Source organism: Vombatus ursinus, unplaced genomic scaffold (genome assembly GCF_900497805.2).
Source record: "Vombatus ursinus unplaced genomic scaffold, bare-nosed wombat genome assembly UNPS02010461.1, whole genome shotgun sequence".
Lineage (NCBI taxonomy): Eukaryota > Metazoa > Chordata > Mammalia > Diprotodontia > Vombatidae > Vombatus > Vombatus ursinus.
In genome coordinates this window covers 9,360,775-9,375,770 of record NW_020950239.1, presented here as the reverse complement: position 1 = coordinate 9,375,770, position 14,996 = coordinate 9,360,775, and the positions used below count along the sequence as shown (strand labels likewise).

The following is a 14,996-nucleotide window of genomic DNA, read 5'->3' as shown; positions in this document are numbered from 1 at the left end:
CTATCTATCTATCTATCTATCTATCTATCTATCTATCTATCTATCTAACTACTTCATCTTGGATATTAGTCCTTTATCAGAGAAACTTGCTGCAAAGATTTTTTTTCTCAGTTAACTGTGTCCCTTCAACCTTTTGTTTCCATTCTTACCTAGCCCTTAGTCATTGAATGGGTGTTGCCTCAGGTAGACTGAGACCTGGGAAAGACCTTAATGCAGACAGGCACTGCATCCTGGGCCATCACTAGTCTTCTTGACTTTTGTTTTGCCACTGGAATTGGATGACTCTGGAGGAGAGAGTGAAGCTGATGACTTTACGCAGCTCTGCCTCACTTCAGTCCTGTGATGTCATTGGTCCTTTTGAGAACAATGGATGAACAATAACCAATCACCGATTACAACTTCTTACTGTTTCTTTCTGTCCTTTTATTCCCCCCTTCATGATCCACTTTTTTTTTTTTTGGTGAGGCAATTGGGGTTAAGTGATTTGCCCAGGCTCACACAGCTAGGGTCAAGTGTCTGGTCTGAGGCTGGATTTGAACTCAGGTCCTCCTGACTCCAAGGCTTGAGCTCTACCTACTGCACCACCTAGCTAACCCCATGATCCACCTTTTGAAGCTACAGTTTGTTTTGTTTATACTTAATCCCTTCCTGAATCTACCTTTTCTTTTATTTTTTTGTTTCCATTTTATTTTCTTTTTTATTCTGAACTTAGCAAACACCAAATAAAATTGTTATTTCCATATACAACACAAAAGAGGAGAAACTCTTTCATGAAACTGCAAATCTGTTAGAAAGAGATTGCTTTTCTTTTCTTCCTTTTTTCAGTTGGTTTATCTTTATTTTTTATTCAATTTTATTTTATTTTCCATTCCAAGCTTCCTCCTTTCCACTCCCCTCCTCTGCCCACCCACTGAGAAGACAAGAAAAACAAAATTTATTACAACTCTGTATAGTCATGCAAAACAAATTCCTCCATTAGTCATGTCCAAAAAAAAAAAAAAAAAAAAAAAAACGAAAGAGAGGAAAAGAAAGAAAGAGAAGGAAATATGTTTCAACTTGCACTCTGAGTCCATTGGCTCTCTGTCTGGAAGTAGACTGCATATTTCATCATCAGAGTGTAGACCCTCATTACTTCACGCCTGATCTATTGCAATAGCTGCTGGTAAGTCTGTGTGTCTTAAGTCTCCCCTCTCCTATCCATCTGCCATTCGGTCACTAAAGTGATTTTCCTAAAGCTCAGGTCTGACCATGACATCCCCTGCTCAATAAATTCCAGTGGCTCCCTATCACTTCCAGGAGCAAATACAAAATGCTCTGTTTGGCACTCAAAGCCCTTCATAACCTAGCTCCCTCCAACCGTCCTAGCTTTCTTAACACCTTACTTCTGAACACACACTCTTTAATCCAGCAACACTGGCCTCCTGGCTATTCCATGAACAAAACATTCCATTTCTTGACTCTGGGCATTTTCTCTGGCTGTCTCCCATGCCTGGGTCTCAGGTTTTTCTGAAATGATCTCCATTGTTATTTTTTTTTTTTTGTAATAGCACGGTAGCGTTCCATTGTAATCATATGTCACAACTTGTTCAACCGTTCTGCAACTGATGGACATCATTGCAATTTCCAGTTCTTTGCCACCACAAAAAGAAATTACCATAAATATTTTTGCACATATAGTTCCTTTTCCTTTTTTGTAATCTTTTAGGTTTTCTAATCTAATAGTGGTATTGCTAGGTCAAAGGATAATGCACAGTTTTATGGCCCTTTGGGTATAGTTCCAAATTGCTCTAGAATGGTTGCATCAGTTCACAACTCCACCAACAGTGCATTAGTGTCCAAGTTTTCCTGCATCCTCTCCAACATTTACCATTTTCCTTTTCTGTCACATTAGCGAATCTGAGAGGAGCGAGGTGGTACCTCCTAAGAGTAGATCTTCTTGTAGAAATCGAAGTTATCAGTAAGCACATGAAAACATTCTAAATTATATTGCTTGTTTTTTTATTAATAAATTTATTTATTTTTAGTTTTCAACATTTACTTCCACAAGATTTTGAGTTCCAAATTTTCACCCCATACTGCCCCATCCCCCACCCCAAGATGGCATGCATTCTGAATACCCCTTCCCCTAGTCTGCCTTCCCTTCTATCTCTCCCCCCTTCTCTTAACCCCTTTCCCTTCTATTTTCCTGTTTTGGATCCCATTTCCTGTATTTCTTATTTTCCAGTTGCATGTGAAAACATTTTTTTTAAACATGTGTTTTTAAAACTTTGGATTCCAAATTTTCTCCCTTCCTCCCTCCCCACCCACCCTCATTGACAAGGCAAGCAGCTCAATATAGGTTATACATGTGCAGTCATGCAAAACACTTCCATAGTAGACATGCTGTGAAAAACTAACTCTATTTCCCTTAATCCTATCCCACCCCCCATTTATTTTATTCTTTCTTTTGACCCTGTCCCTCCTCAGAAGTGTTTGCTTCTAATTACCCCCTTTCCCAATCTGCCCTCCTCTCTATCATCCCCCTACTCTCTTGTCCCCTTCTCCCCCTATTTTCCTATAGGGTAAGATAGATTTCCACACCCAATTGAGTGTGTATGTTATTCCCTTCTTAAGTCAAATCCTATGAGAATAAGATTCACTCATTCCCTCTCACCTTCCCCATTTCCCCTCCACTGTAAGAGTCTTTTCTTTTTTGTTTTTTTGTGAGATAATTTACCCTGTTCTACCTCTCCCTTTCTTCTTCTCCTAGTATAATCCTCTCTCACCCCTTAATTTTATTTTCCAGATATCACCTCTTCATCTTCAACTCACCCTGTGCCCTCTATCTATCTATCTAATCTATCTATCTATCTATCTATCTATCTATCTATCTATCTATCTATCTATCTATCTATCTATCTATCTATATACATACATATAATTTTTTCCCTCCAACTACCCTAATACTGACAAAGGTCTTATGAGTTACAAATATCATCTTTCCATGCAGGAATATAAACAGTTCAACCTTAATAAGTGTCTTATGATTTCTCTTTCCTGTTTACTTCTTCATGCTCCACTGGAGTCTTGTATTTGAAAGTCAAATTTTCTATTCAGCTCTGGTCTTTTCATCAAGAATGCTTGAAAGTCCTCTATGTCACTGAATGACAATTTTTTTCCCCTAAAGGATTATACTCAATTTTGCTGGGTAGGTGATTCTTGGTTGCAATCCTATCTCCTTTGCCCTCCGGAATATTATATTCCATGCCCTGCGGTCCCTTAATGTAGAAGCTGCTAAATCCTGTGTTATCCTGATTGTGTTTCCACAATACTTGAATTGTTTCTTTCTGGCTGCTTGTAATATTTTCTCCTTGACCTGAGAACTCTGGAATTTGGCTACAATATTCCTAGGAGTTTTCTTTTGAGGATCTCTTTCAGGAGGAGATCACTGAATTTTTTCAGTTTCTATTTTGCCTTCTGGTTCTAAAATATCAGGGGAGTTTTCCTTGATGATTTCTTGACAGATGATGTCTAGGCTCTTTTATTGATCATGGCTTTCAGATAGTCCAATAATTTTTAAATTCTTTTTCCTGGATCTATTTTCCAGGTCAGTTGTTTTTCCAATGAGATATTTCACATTGTTTTCTAATTTTTCATTCTTTTGGATTTGTTTTACAGTGTCTTGATTTCTCTTAAGGTCACTAGCTTCCAATTGCTCTATTCTAATTTTTAAGGAAGTATTTTCTTCAGTAATCTTTTGGACTTCCTTTCCCATTTGGCCAATTTTGCTTTTTTAGGACATTCTTCTCCTCACTGGCTTTTTGGACCTCTTTTGCCATTTGGGTTAGGCTATTTTTTAAGGTGTTATTTTCTTCAGTATTTTTCTGGGTCTCCTTTAGCAAGCTGTTAACTTGCTTTTCATGATTTTCTTGCATCACTCTCATTTCTCTTCCCAGTTTTTCCTCTACTTCTCTTACTTGCTTCTCAAAATCCCTTTTGAGGTCTTCCAAGGCCTGGGACTGATTCATATTTTTCTTGGAGGCTTTGGATGTAGGAGCTTTGACTTTGTTTTCTTCTTCTGGTTGTATGTTTTGATCTTCTTTGTTACCAAAGTAAGATAATACAGTCTGACTCTTTTTGCGCTGCTTACTCATGATCCTGGCCAATTACTTGAGTTTTAAACTCTTTGTTAAGGTAAGAGTCTGCTTCCAATGTGAAGAGTGTACTGTCCCAAGCTTTGGGGGTTTGTACTGCTGTTTTCAGAGGTACTTCTAGAGACCTATAAATTTTCAGTTCTTCCAAGGTGGTATGATAAGGGGTGAGGTGTTTCCTCTCCACCGCCACAACAAGCTTCACCGCACCAGCATTCCTCCTAGCCCCAGGACTGCCCCTCAGAACTGTGACCCAGATCCAAGCACAGGTAAAGCAAGAGCTTCCTGCCTCAGCAGTTTCAAAGGGATCCCTGCAATCCCCCTCTGATCAGCCACTCGATTCCCCCCCAGTCTGTGGGCCAGAAGTTTAGGAGGCAGCCTCAGCCCTCGCTAGGGACTTGTGTCTGAGACCTAGCTTCTTCTCTCACCTCAGTCATAGACTTTTCCCACTGACCTTCCAAGTTGTCTTTGGCGTTCATGGGTTAAGAAGTCTGGAAACTGCCACAGCTGCCCTGATTCAGTCCTCTGAGGCCTGCTCCAGGGTCGCTGCAGCTTGCGTACCCACACCGAACTGCGCTCCTCTTCCTGCCTGACGCGATATACCTTTCCGATCAACCATCCAGGCTGTGTTGGGCTGGAAATTTGTTTCACTGTCTTTTTGTGGGTTCTGCTGCTTTAGAATTTGTTTAGAGCCATTTTTAAACAGGTATTTGGAGGGGTTTGGGGGAGAGCTCTAGCAAGTCACTGCTTTCACTCCGCCATCTTGGCTCTACCCCAATTGTTAAATTTTCAATGTGAACATTTGTGTCTTGGAAATTGGCAAATGCTACAAGTCAGGGCTTGGTTTATTGTTTTGATGATTATCTAAACTTAAAAATTATGGAAGAAATGTTAATAATGCAGATGAAATTTGAGTGTATTGTATATACATTTTTTTTGAAAGCCAATTGTTAAACATTTACCAGCACACGTCTGGGTGAGGATAGATTAATGGAGGGAACAAAAAGTGAGATTATCATGGGAATATACTACTGACCAATTAGTCAGAACAGTAAATATATGATGAGCTCAAGAAATAGATCACAAATCTGGCATGGGAGAGCGAGGGGAATCTTTTCTTTGACCATCTCCCTGACCGCTCAGTCAAAACTCAACAAACTGCTCAGTTCTTAATTTGACATAGGTACTGATGATTTCCTTTTTTTTGTTGTACACAATATTTTTATTATTATCCTCATTAACTGATCTAACAAAGTTTTTATTTTTCAGGTATTGAATTTTATCAAACTCAAAATGTACCTACCACCTTACCAACATGGAAAATAGATAGGAAAGTGACTTACTTCAGTGATGCTGCCATTTTAATGTACTTGGGAGCTTTCTGGTCAACTTTTTCCATACAAACTTGTAGTTTTTGAAAGAGGGGAAAAGGGAGGTGGAATGGGATTTTTCCATTTCAAGACAAAATTATTTACAAACAGATCTAGAATAAGAGGCTAAGACATGCCGATTTTACCCACGTGGGAATGCAAAGTCCATTTCTTTATCAACTGATTCGACATGGGAGGAAAAGAGAAAGGGAGGGGATTTATGTCCCTGAGTAAAGCGGAAATGAGTCAGGTGATAAACCAGTTTGTTCAGCATTATGGAAAAGCTGATTCTTTCGCTGTTCCTTGACAGTAAGCGTTCCCAGTGCCCTCCCCTGAAGCAGGAAGATCCCAGAAATAAATTATGGAATCCCAGTTCACCTTTTTTTTTTCCTAGAGGAGAGCAAAAATCTGAGTGGTTATTTACAGGAAAAAAAAGAGTTGGGTTAAAAAGTAACAAGTAATAAAGTCCATGACAAGAGATAAGGACTGACCAATTGTCTTGGGCTGCAAAAAAAAAAAAAGGAAATCCGCAGCTCAGTACAGTGATTAATATAGCATTTTCACCCACAATGATTTCAAAATGTTTTCCATACAAAAACATTGACCCTAGAAGCAGAAGTGCAACTATTGGCTGATGGGCTTCAGCTCTCCCTGCAGCAAAGGGTGGGACAAATGGGGAAGATCATACTACATGCTTGTCTGCTACTGGAATCATTAATAACCTTAATAACATTAATAATGAGGTGTGTGGGCCACCTTAAACATGACCACCCCAACATTTCATAATCAGTCCTCTGGCCTAATGTTCTTCAGTCTCTTCCCACTCTGTCCAGCCATGTTTCTGGCCCTCGACCAGCCCCAAGAAAGTGGACAATGTTCCACCTGGTAAAGCTTCACAATGTCAGGAGTGTATTCCTTCCCATCAATCTGCTGCTCTCTCTTAAGCAAGGCATCTTTACAATGTCCACAGCAGCTGATCCGCTCATGTCCTTCTCATTCCATGCAGAGCTAACACTGCTCACGCTGCTGATGGAGAACCACGAACGCTATTGGTGACTGGTTGGGACTCGTAGGGGAGGTCTCTTTGTTGGCACTGGTGAGCTTGCTTACCAGGGGAAGGCTGATCAGCTCCATACACTTCTTGCACAGAATTGATCCACAAAGTCGGCAAAGGTGACGGCGATTGCGGATGCTGGACATTCCTACAGTTATGGCAGAAAGGAACGTCCTGATCGTTGACCCATGGCACAACCAGCTTCTCTACTGCTCTTACTTTAGCAGACCCAGCACTTTGCTCTGTCAAAAGTTTTTCCAACGTGATTATTCATTTATTGACTTCGACAACATAGCGGTCAGTCCGGGAAACTTCGTGTTTTTTGAAGTCAGAAAGATAACTTCTCACAGCACCAAGTTCTTGTGGTTTCCACATGTATGGATCTACCCTTCCATAGCTGAAAGATTCATATCCTTGTGTCCCAGACCCTGACCGATCATCTTCTCTTTTCGACAACTTATTCTTTGCTTTCTTAGCCTTCTGGAGCAGACTTGTTATCTGCCCTTTGACATCCCTGTCCTCACTGGAGTATTTTTCTTCACAATGTGATTGAAGCGATCTTTTAAGCATAGAGGGCAAAGAAAGCCCTTTCTCATTCCCCCAGGATCATCAAGAGATGCTGTCATCTTCGTATCACTTCTAGATGACAATTAACTGCGTAGCAAGAAGCAGGCGCAGACTCTCAACAGTAAAAGTTGCCCAATGACAGCTTCAAAAACATAGATGGTGGAGAAGAGCATTATTCCCTAGATGAGTATTTTCTTGTCAGTAATAAAAAGTATCCTCCCGCCCCTCCCCCCCACCCGCCGCGGACCCCTCCTCCTCCTCCTCTCTCCCTTCCTCCGGAGGCTGCGGGCAGGAGTCCTAACTGCCCAAAATGCGATGCGATGCGGAGAGGGAGGAAGGAGCGCACTCGGTACCGCTGCGGGCTGGCGGGCTGGGGTCCCCAGCTGGGGCCGGTGCCCGCTCGCCTCTCCTCCGCCAGTTTCCCCTTCACTGGGCCCGGGCGGTCATCCTGCATCCATCCCCGATTTCCTTTTTTCAAAGGGTGGAGGAAGCCACGAGGAGAATTGCTATTCTGGTCATGGTTCTGGTGCAAAGGAGAACCTGATTTTGAAAGAGAAATTATGGAAACCTAGAAAGGAAGCGATTCTGAAATAACGCACACACAGACGGGATTGTTCAATTGCTGATTAGGAATTATTAGGGAAAAAAAGTTATTTTGAACTTATATTAGGATTTTTAAAACAAATGTTAAAATTTGTTTTTACATGATAATGGGGGAAAATAAAATACTAAAGAAAAAAATAAAAAAAATATTAGAAATATTGGGGTTAATGGGAGAATTGCCACAGAAATGGGGACAGGGAAAAACGTCCTGGTTTTCCTTCTAACTGTAAGCTAGTCAACTGGATTTTGACTAGCCAAACTTCTAGAATAGGTTTTCAAAATAATTTTTTTTTCAGTATTTGGAAAAGGAATTTAAAGCAGCATTTTATTTTCATAGCCCTAGATCGATAGTACACATAAGGCCAATGCCCTTTGTGCCTGAGGGCTGGTGGGGTGCTCCAAGGGGTGGGAAGGCAGTAGAGAAACAGTATGTGTCAGTGGATAGAGAACTGGACTTGGAGTCTGGAAGATCTGGCTTCCAGTCCCTCCTCTGACATTTGCTATTGGCAGGACCATTGGCAAGATCTTCTCTGAGCCTTGGTTTCTTCATCTGTAATATTAGGAGGACAGAGATGACCTATGAGGACCGTGTATGTGGACTCACCCTATGCCTAGTGGAAGAGTTTCCCAGTGAGCACCCGCTGGTAAGATACTGCAGCTTTTTTAGGTGGCAGATGTGTGTGCACCCAAAGGGAGGTCAGTTTTTGATAAAACCACTTGGCTGGTGTCAGTCAGTCAATAAATATTTATGAAGGTCCTACTATGTGTCAGGCACTGAACCAAGGATTATGGATACAAAGAAAGGCAAGACAGTCCCTGCTCTCAAGGAGCTCACAATCTAATGGAGGACACAATATGCAAACAACTGTCTATAGCAAACAAGCTATAGATAGAATAAATTGGAAATAATCAATAGAAAAAGAAACTGGAATTAAAGAGGATAGGAAAAAGGCATTTTGTAGAAGATGGAATTTTAGTTAAATTTGAAGAAAGACAGGATGGTGGGCAAACTATGCATCATCCACCCTTTTGAGCTGTTTTCTATAGATTTAGAGAAATCAAAACCAAGCCTACATGTGCTACTTATATTCAGAACCCCAGTACCCCAGGACACTTCCCAAGTGCAAATGTTGTCCATTCCACGGTCGTAATTTCATGAGCTTTTGTTATTGCTGTTGGTTACCTTGTGAACTCATATTGAGCTTATAATTCACTAAAATTCCTGGGTATTTTTTCTAACAAAATCCACCCACTCCCCTATCTCGTACATGTGAAATTGATTTCTTAAACCCAAACGCAAGACTTTTAAGTTTTCCCTATGACGTTTCATCTAAAATTCAGCTCCAAATTTCCTTGCTCTGCAAAGGAGTGAGGAGGGGAGGGGCAAGGCTGAGTTCGCTTGCTTGTTGTAGACTGTGGGGGTCGGAGGGGCAAGGAATACTGAGTGAGTGCATTAGGCATTAGGGATTAGCCATCACTCTTCTCGGCTGTTAGTTCATTGAGTTGTTACGTTGTTGGGATCCTTGGTGTCTTAGATTGTGAAGAGTGCTACGGTTGCTTTTGTCTTATTCTTATTTTGGATAGGGTTGAGAGTGATGAGGATTAGATAAAATGTCTAGTCCTCCATCTTGTCTATTATGTGACCCAGAAGTACATTTACTACCTTTTTAATCATGTGTTAAATTTTTTTTGCCAGAAGTTGAAATCAAGCTAACTAGATTATAATTTGCAGATTCACTTATCCTACCCCCTCTTTTTTTTTTTTTTGGCAATTTTTAAAATTTTACACTTAAATACAAAATGAGAAAAAAAATTGCCATGTATGTAGCAGATCATAAGAGGATTCAATATAAAATAATAAATTTCCATTTCAAGAAAACCTATATAATAAATACTAGACATTGTTTTCAAAGCTGCCCATCTTCTTTGGTGGTATATTTACCTTTTCCATTTTTGATACTAGCAATTTTGTTTTCTCCTCTCTCTCTTTTAATCACACTAACCAATGGTTTGTCAATTTTATTGATTTTTTTGTAATGCTCTTAGTTTTATTCATTCATTCAATGAGTTTCTTACACCTAATTTTATTAATTTCACCTTTAACTTTTAGAATTTCCAATTTAGTGTTTAATTGGGAATTTTTAATTTGTTTTTTTTTTTTTTACTGCATACCCAATGCCTTGGTCTTCTTTTTCTCTTTCTTAACTGATATAAGCACTTAGAGATGTAAATTTTCCTCTGATTCCTGCTTCTGCTGTATCCCGTAGGTTTTGATATGTTGTTTCATTATTGTCATTTTCTTTAATGTTTCTATTCGTCGTTCTTTAACCCATACATTCTTTAAGATTAGGTTGTTTAGTCTCCAATTAATTATTTTCTGTGCTTCCATGGTCCCTTATTAAATATATATTTTTTATTGCATTGTGGTCTGTAAAAGAAGCGCTTAACCATGTCATTTGATGAAATGCTTTTTGCTTTTGTTTATTTTTTAATTTATGGAAGAAAACAAGCATTTCCATAACATAATATAATAAAAAAAGATGATTGCACATGAAACAGCAAATTTATATGCACAACTTGCTATTTCTTTCAAATACACAATAAAATTGTCATGTAAATTTCTTGTTTTTTCTTCCCCTACCCTCCAGAGATGGCTACCATTAGACCCAAATAAATATATATATATATATGTAAAATTATTCTATGCATACTTCTATTTATCAGTTCTTTCTCTGGATGCAGATAGCATCTTTCTTTATGTTTTCTTTATAGCCTCATATATTCATAAAACAATACTGCTGGTACTGTACACAATGTTCTTTGGGTTCTACTCATTTTGCCCTTCATTATTTCCTGCAAGTCCTTCCAAGTTTTTCTAAAATCATTCAGCTCATCATTTCTCCCAGCACAGTAGAATTCCATCACAGTCATATACCACAACTTGCTCAGCCTTTAAAAAAAAGAAAGAAAAAGAAAAGAAAAGTAACAATAAAACATTCTCCTGGGAGGGGAGGGGAGACAATCACTGGTTTGGGGCATTGTTGGTGCTGTTGTTCAGTTGCGTCTGACTCTTGGAGACCCTGTGCACGGTAGCACACCAGGCTCTGGCTCATCTTCTGATGTCGTGTCACTTGGGGCATAGGGTCTCATGAATACATACACTTTTAGTAGGGAGAGTAGACATACTTAGGGACATGAGTGGAGAGGAGCACACAGAAAGAGCAGATGTGGTCAGATGTGGCATTGATGGAGGGGAATGTGTGTGTCCAGGTCACACACATGGAGAGGTACCAGTACGGTGAACAGATGTGATCAGGGCCTGGAAAGACAAATATAGCATACCTGTGTGACTAGGGCACACACATAGAAGGACACATGTATATTTATACCTTCAGTGCTGTAGGGCTCCTGATGTCTCTTGGTGATTTCATCACTCAACCCATGTTCAATAGTGTGTTTCATCAACAGATCAGGGGCATGTGGTTTCTATATAACCTTAATATGTTCCTCCTTTTGGGGATATGGAATACCCACATGAGACACACTTAAGGTAAGAAGAAAATGATACTGTTGGAAAGGGAGAAGTGTCTAGGGGAAGTAGGGAAGTGTATTTCTGCCCTGTCCATCTGGCATTATGGCGTTGTAAAGAGCCCCAAGTTCAAGCCCCTGTTCCTCCACTTAACAGTTGTGTGACCTCACCTATGTGAGCCTCAGTTTCTTCATCCATAAAAATGAAATCATTGTATAGGTTTGAGGTGGGAGCTCATTCTAGTCTCCCCCATAATAAAAAGGAATCTCTACAGAACCAGATGTCACCAGTGGCCATCAAGGCAAAGGGAAGCCACCATCCCTCATGCCTGCCCATTCCTCCTTCGTACAGCTCTCATCCTTACAAAGATGCCCATCATGCCTCAATTTGTCTCTTTGAAACTTCTTTGCATTGCTTCTGCTTCTTCCTTCTGGGGCCAAAGAGAACAACTCCAGTACCACGTCCCCAGGACAGCCCTTTAGATATGTGGAGACAGCTGCCATGTGTTCTTAGTCTTCTCCAGGCTAAACACACTTGCTTCCTTCAAATGTTCCTCAGATGACTTGGACTGGAGGTCCTTGACTATCATGGTTGAACTTTTCTTGGTGCTCTCCAATGGCCTTCCTAAAGACTCAGACAGTCCTTGACTGTCATGGTTGAACTTTTCTTGGTGCTCTCCAATGGCCTTCCTAAAAGTCCAGAACTGAACACAATACTCAAAGTGTGGTCTGGCTAGGGAAGAATACCCAGAGCCTATTACCTCCTTATTCCTGGATCTTATGCCTCTCAGAGACAACAGTTTGTCTGAAAAAAGATCTAGGGTTTTTGGCAGACTGCAAGCTCAATGTATTAGTAGTGTGATGTGGTAGCAAGATAATGCAATCTTAGATTGCTGTATAACCATGTTTTCCCCTATTCTATACTTCTGAGATTTATTTTTTGAACCTGTTAGACTTTATGTATTTTTTAATAAAATTTCATTTTATTAGATTCCATACAATGTCATTACAACAAAGAACTGGAAACAAAGCAGGAATTCATCATTTGAGGAATGGCTGAAGAAATTATGGTGTACGAATTTAGTGGAATATTATTGTTCCATAAGAAATGCAGGTGGATTTAGAGAAACCTGGGAAGACTTAAATGAACTGATTAAGAGTGAAGTGAACAGAACTAGGAGATTCATTCCAATGCTGTAGCCTGTCAAAATCTTTTAGAATTCTTAGTCATCTGGAAATGTGTTAAGTACCTCTCCCAGTTTTACGTCATCTGCAAATCTGATGAACTTGCCATGTCATTGAAAAAATGTTAACTAGCACAGGGTCAACCTATATTCCTATGGCACTACACTAGAGACCTCTGACTAAATTCCATACCCACAGCCTCACCAACACCGACTCTTTTCATTTTTTGCGATCGTATTTTTATTAGTAGTAGGAATTTGGAGCAATCTTTCACATGTCTCTTAATAACTTTACAATTTTTTTTTTTAAGAACTGTTTGTTTCTGGCCTTTGATCTGCAACATGACAATTTTACAAGATTAGGCTTATGTTAATCATTGACCAAGATTAGATTGTCCTGTTTGTGTTCCCAGAGAAATGGGTGTTCACTGTAGAACTTCCTAGGTCTGTACATACTCCTATAGGTGAAAGTCAAGTTTGTAGATTTCCATTGCCCCGAGAACAAGCTGAGGGCCCCTTCAATGAAAAGAATGAAAAAACAGCTGAAACCAGTAACAGAGGACATATAAAACTGAATTCATTATATGGTCACTCAGTCGTTTTTTAGTCATGTCTGACTCTTCATGAGCCCGTTTGGGGTTTTCTTGGCAAAGATACTGAAGTGGTTTGCCATTTCCTTCTCCAGTTCAATTTACAGATGAGGAAACTGAGGCAAAAAGGGTTAAGAGACTTGGTCACACAGATAGTAAGTGTCTGAGGTCAGATTTGAACCAACGTCTTCCTAACTCTGGGCCCAGCACTCTATCCATTGCAGTACCACCTCGTTGCCCCATTATATGGTTAAATGGTGAAGGGAAGGAAATAAGCATTTTTGTAGTGCCTACTATGCACCAGGGAGTGTGCTAAGCACTTCATTTATTTATTTGTTTGGTTTATGCAGCTTTATAGAAGAAAATCAATTACTAGCAGCGCTAAGGTTGATCACTCATCCATTGACAACTTGCATCATTTATTCAATGTTATATTAAACAGTGTTTCGGAAGACAGATTAACTAATAGCTCCAAGCCTCCTAGCAAAATTTAAATGAAAATCAAAGTTCAAGACCCTATCTTGGAATACAAGGGGTGTTTGCCTTCCAATTTCCATTCGCTGGAAAACAAGAACAGAACATTCCTTTATTGCATACAATACATCACATTTTCTGTTCTGCTGATGCTATCAATTCAGTACCAACTCTCCAATTACATCGGTTATGAGCATCAAGTATATCATGACACCTCAGATCTCTAACAATGGAAGACTTAAACAAGATGGATGCTGCTGCAGAAATCTTGTTTCCTTTGATACCACAATTGCGTGTCCATCCGCCTCCCCCTCAGATGGTCTCTTCAGCATCTGTCAGAGCAGTGAGGAATGGTTTTAGTCTTTTAACCAAGTTAGAGTGAAGACGTTGGCCACGTAATACACATGCTCCACTCTTTTTTTAACTCTGGGTAATTGTTCCCTTGTGACTGCCGTTTCCAGAAGCAGTTATTGTCTAAAGTAGGAAGAGTGTGAGTCTTCTCAGATAAACATGAATGGAGGGAGGCAAACAAAAATAAAATTAAAAAAGATGACGTCTGATAGGAGATCGGCTGGATAAAAAAATTTTTAAAAAGGATATTAGTTTATTCCAGCTATAATGCCGGTTATTTTGACTTTAAGGTAGTCACACGCTGTACTTCTGAGTCTATTCTTGAGATATTCTGTTTTACTTGTCTCTTTTTTTATAGATCAGTGCAATCTCTGGCACTAATCTCTGGTCATCAGGGTTTGGATCTCATAGCAGTGAACAAATGGATAAAAGAACTTTAGAAATAGTTAAAGCAGGAGACCACTGTGATCTTAGGCTGGAGACCAATCCTGCCGTTATGTTAATGTTCGGATGATAAATATTTGTCGTAAATACAACCTTAGGTGGTAGTCTGTAGGGAAATGAATTGTCAAAGAGAAAACACAGCCAACTGTCTAGGTCCTATAAGTGTGGCTTGCCAATGAACTAGACCTGCAGGACACTGGGCTGGAGGGGCTCGGGACACATAGCTAAGGTCCTAACTAATCCATTTCGGCATCCTGGCATGTGCTTCTTTTCGCCTGACTCCTCATCTCTAGGTGCTCTGAAGGGTCCAGCCCAAAACTGATTATACGGGGCGGCTGGAGAGGCGTGGGGAGGCGATCTCTTTTCTCACACCTGCTCGGTCCAACCCAGGAGCCGGGCCAGCCCAGGTAGGCCGGCCTCCCTTTCCCCTGGTCATTCATACTCATGCGTACAGAGGGGCCCAGAGTCCTCCCCGCAGGGCAACTGGTACCTCCGTGACCCTACCGGCTCGCGCGCACAACACAGCCACGAGGTGTCCACTCTCCAGGCACTTTACAGACGTCTCATTTGATGTGATATTGAATAGTATTGAATCTGGTATCTCTTCATTTAAATGGTTCGAACACGTATGTATAGTAATTTCTTGCCATTTGTGGTATGAACTGAATTGCATAGAATTCCAAGCACTGAAAAATGGCCCA

At 40.2% G+C, this 14,996-nt stretch overlaps 2 pseudogenes; both read right to left on the bottom strand.

Moving 5' to 3' along the window:
* Positions 1–5,116: 5,116 nt before the first annotated feature.
* LOC114037635 lies at positions 5,117–7,337 on the bottom strand (annotated as a pseudogene).
* Positions 7,338–14,145: 6,808 nt separating this feature from the next.
* On the bottom strand, positions 14,146–14,548 carry LOC114037581 (annotated as a pseudogene).
* Positions 14,549–14,996: the final 448 nt, after the last annotated feature.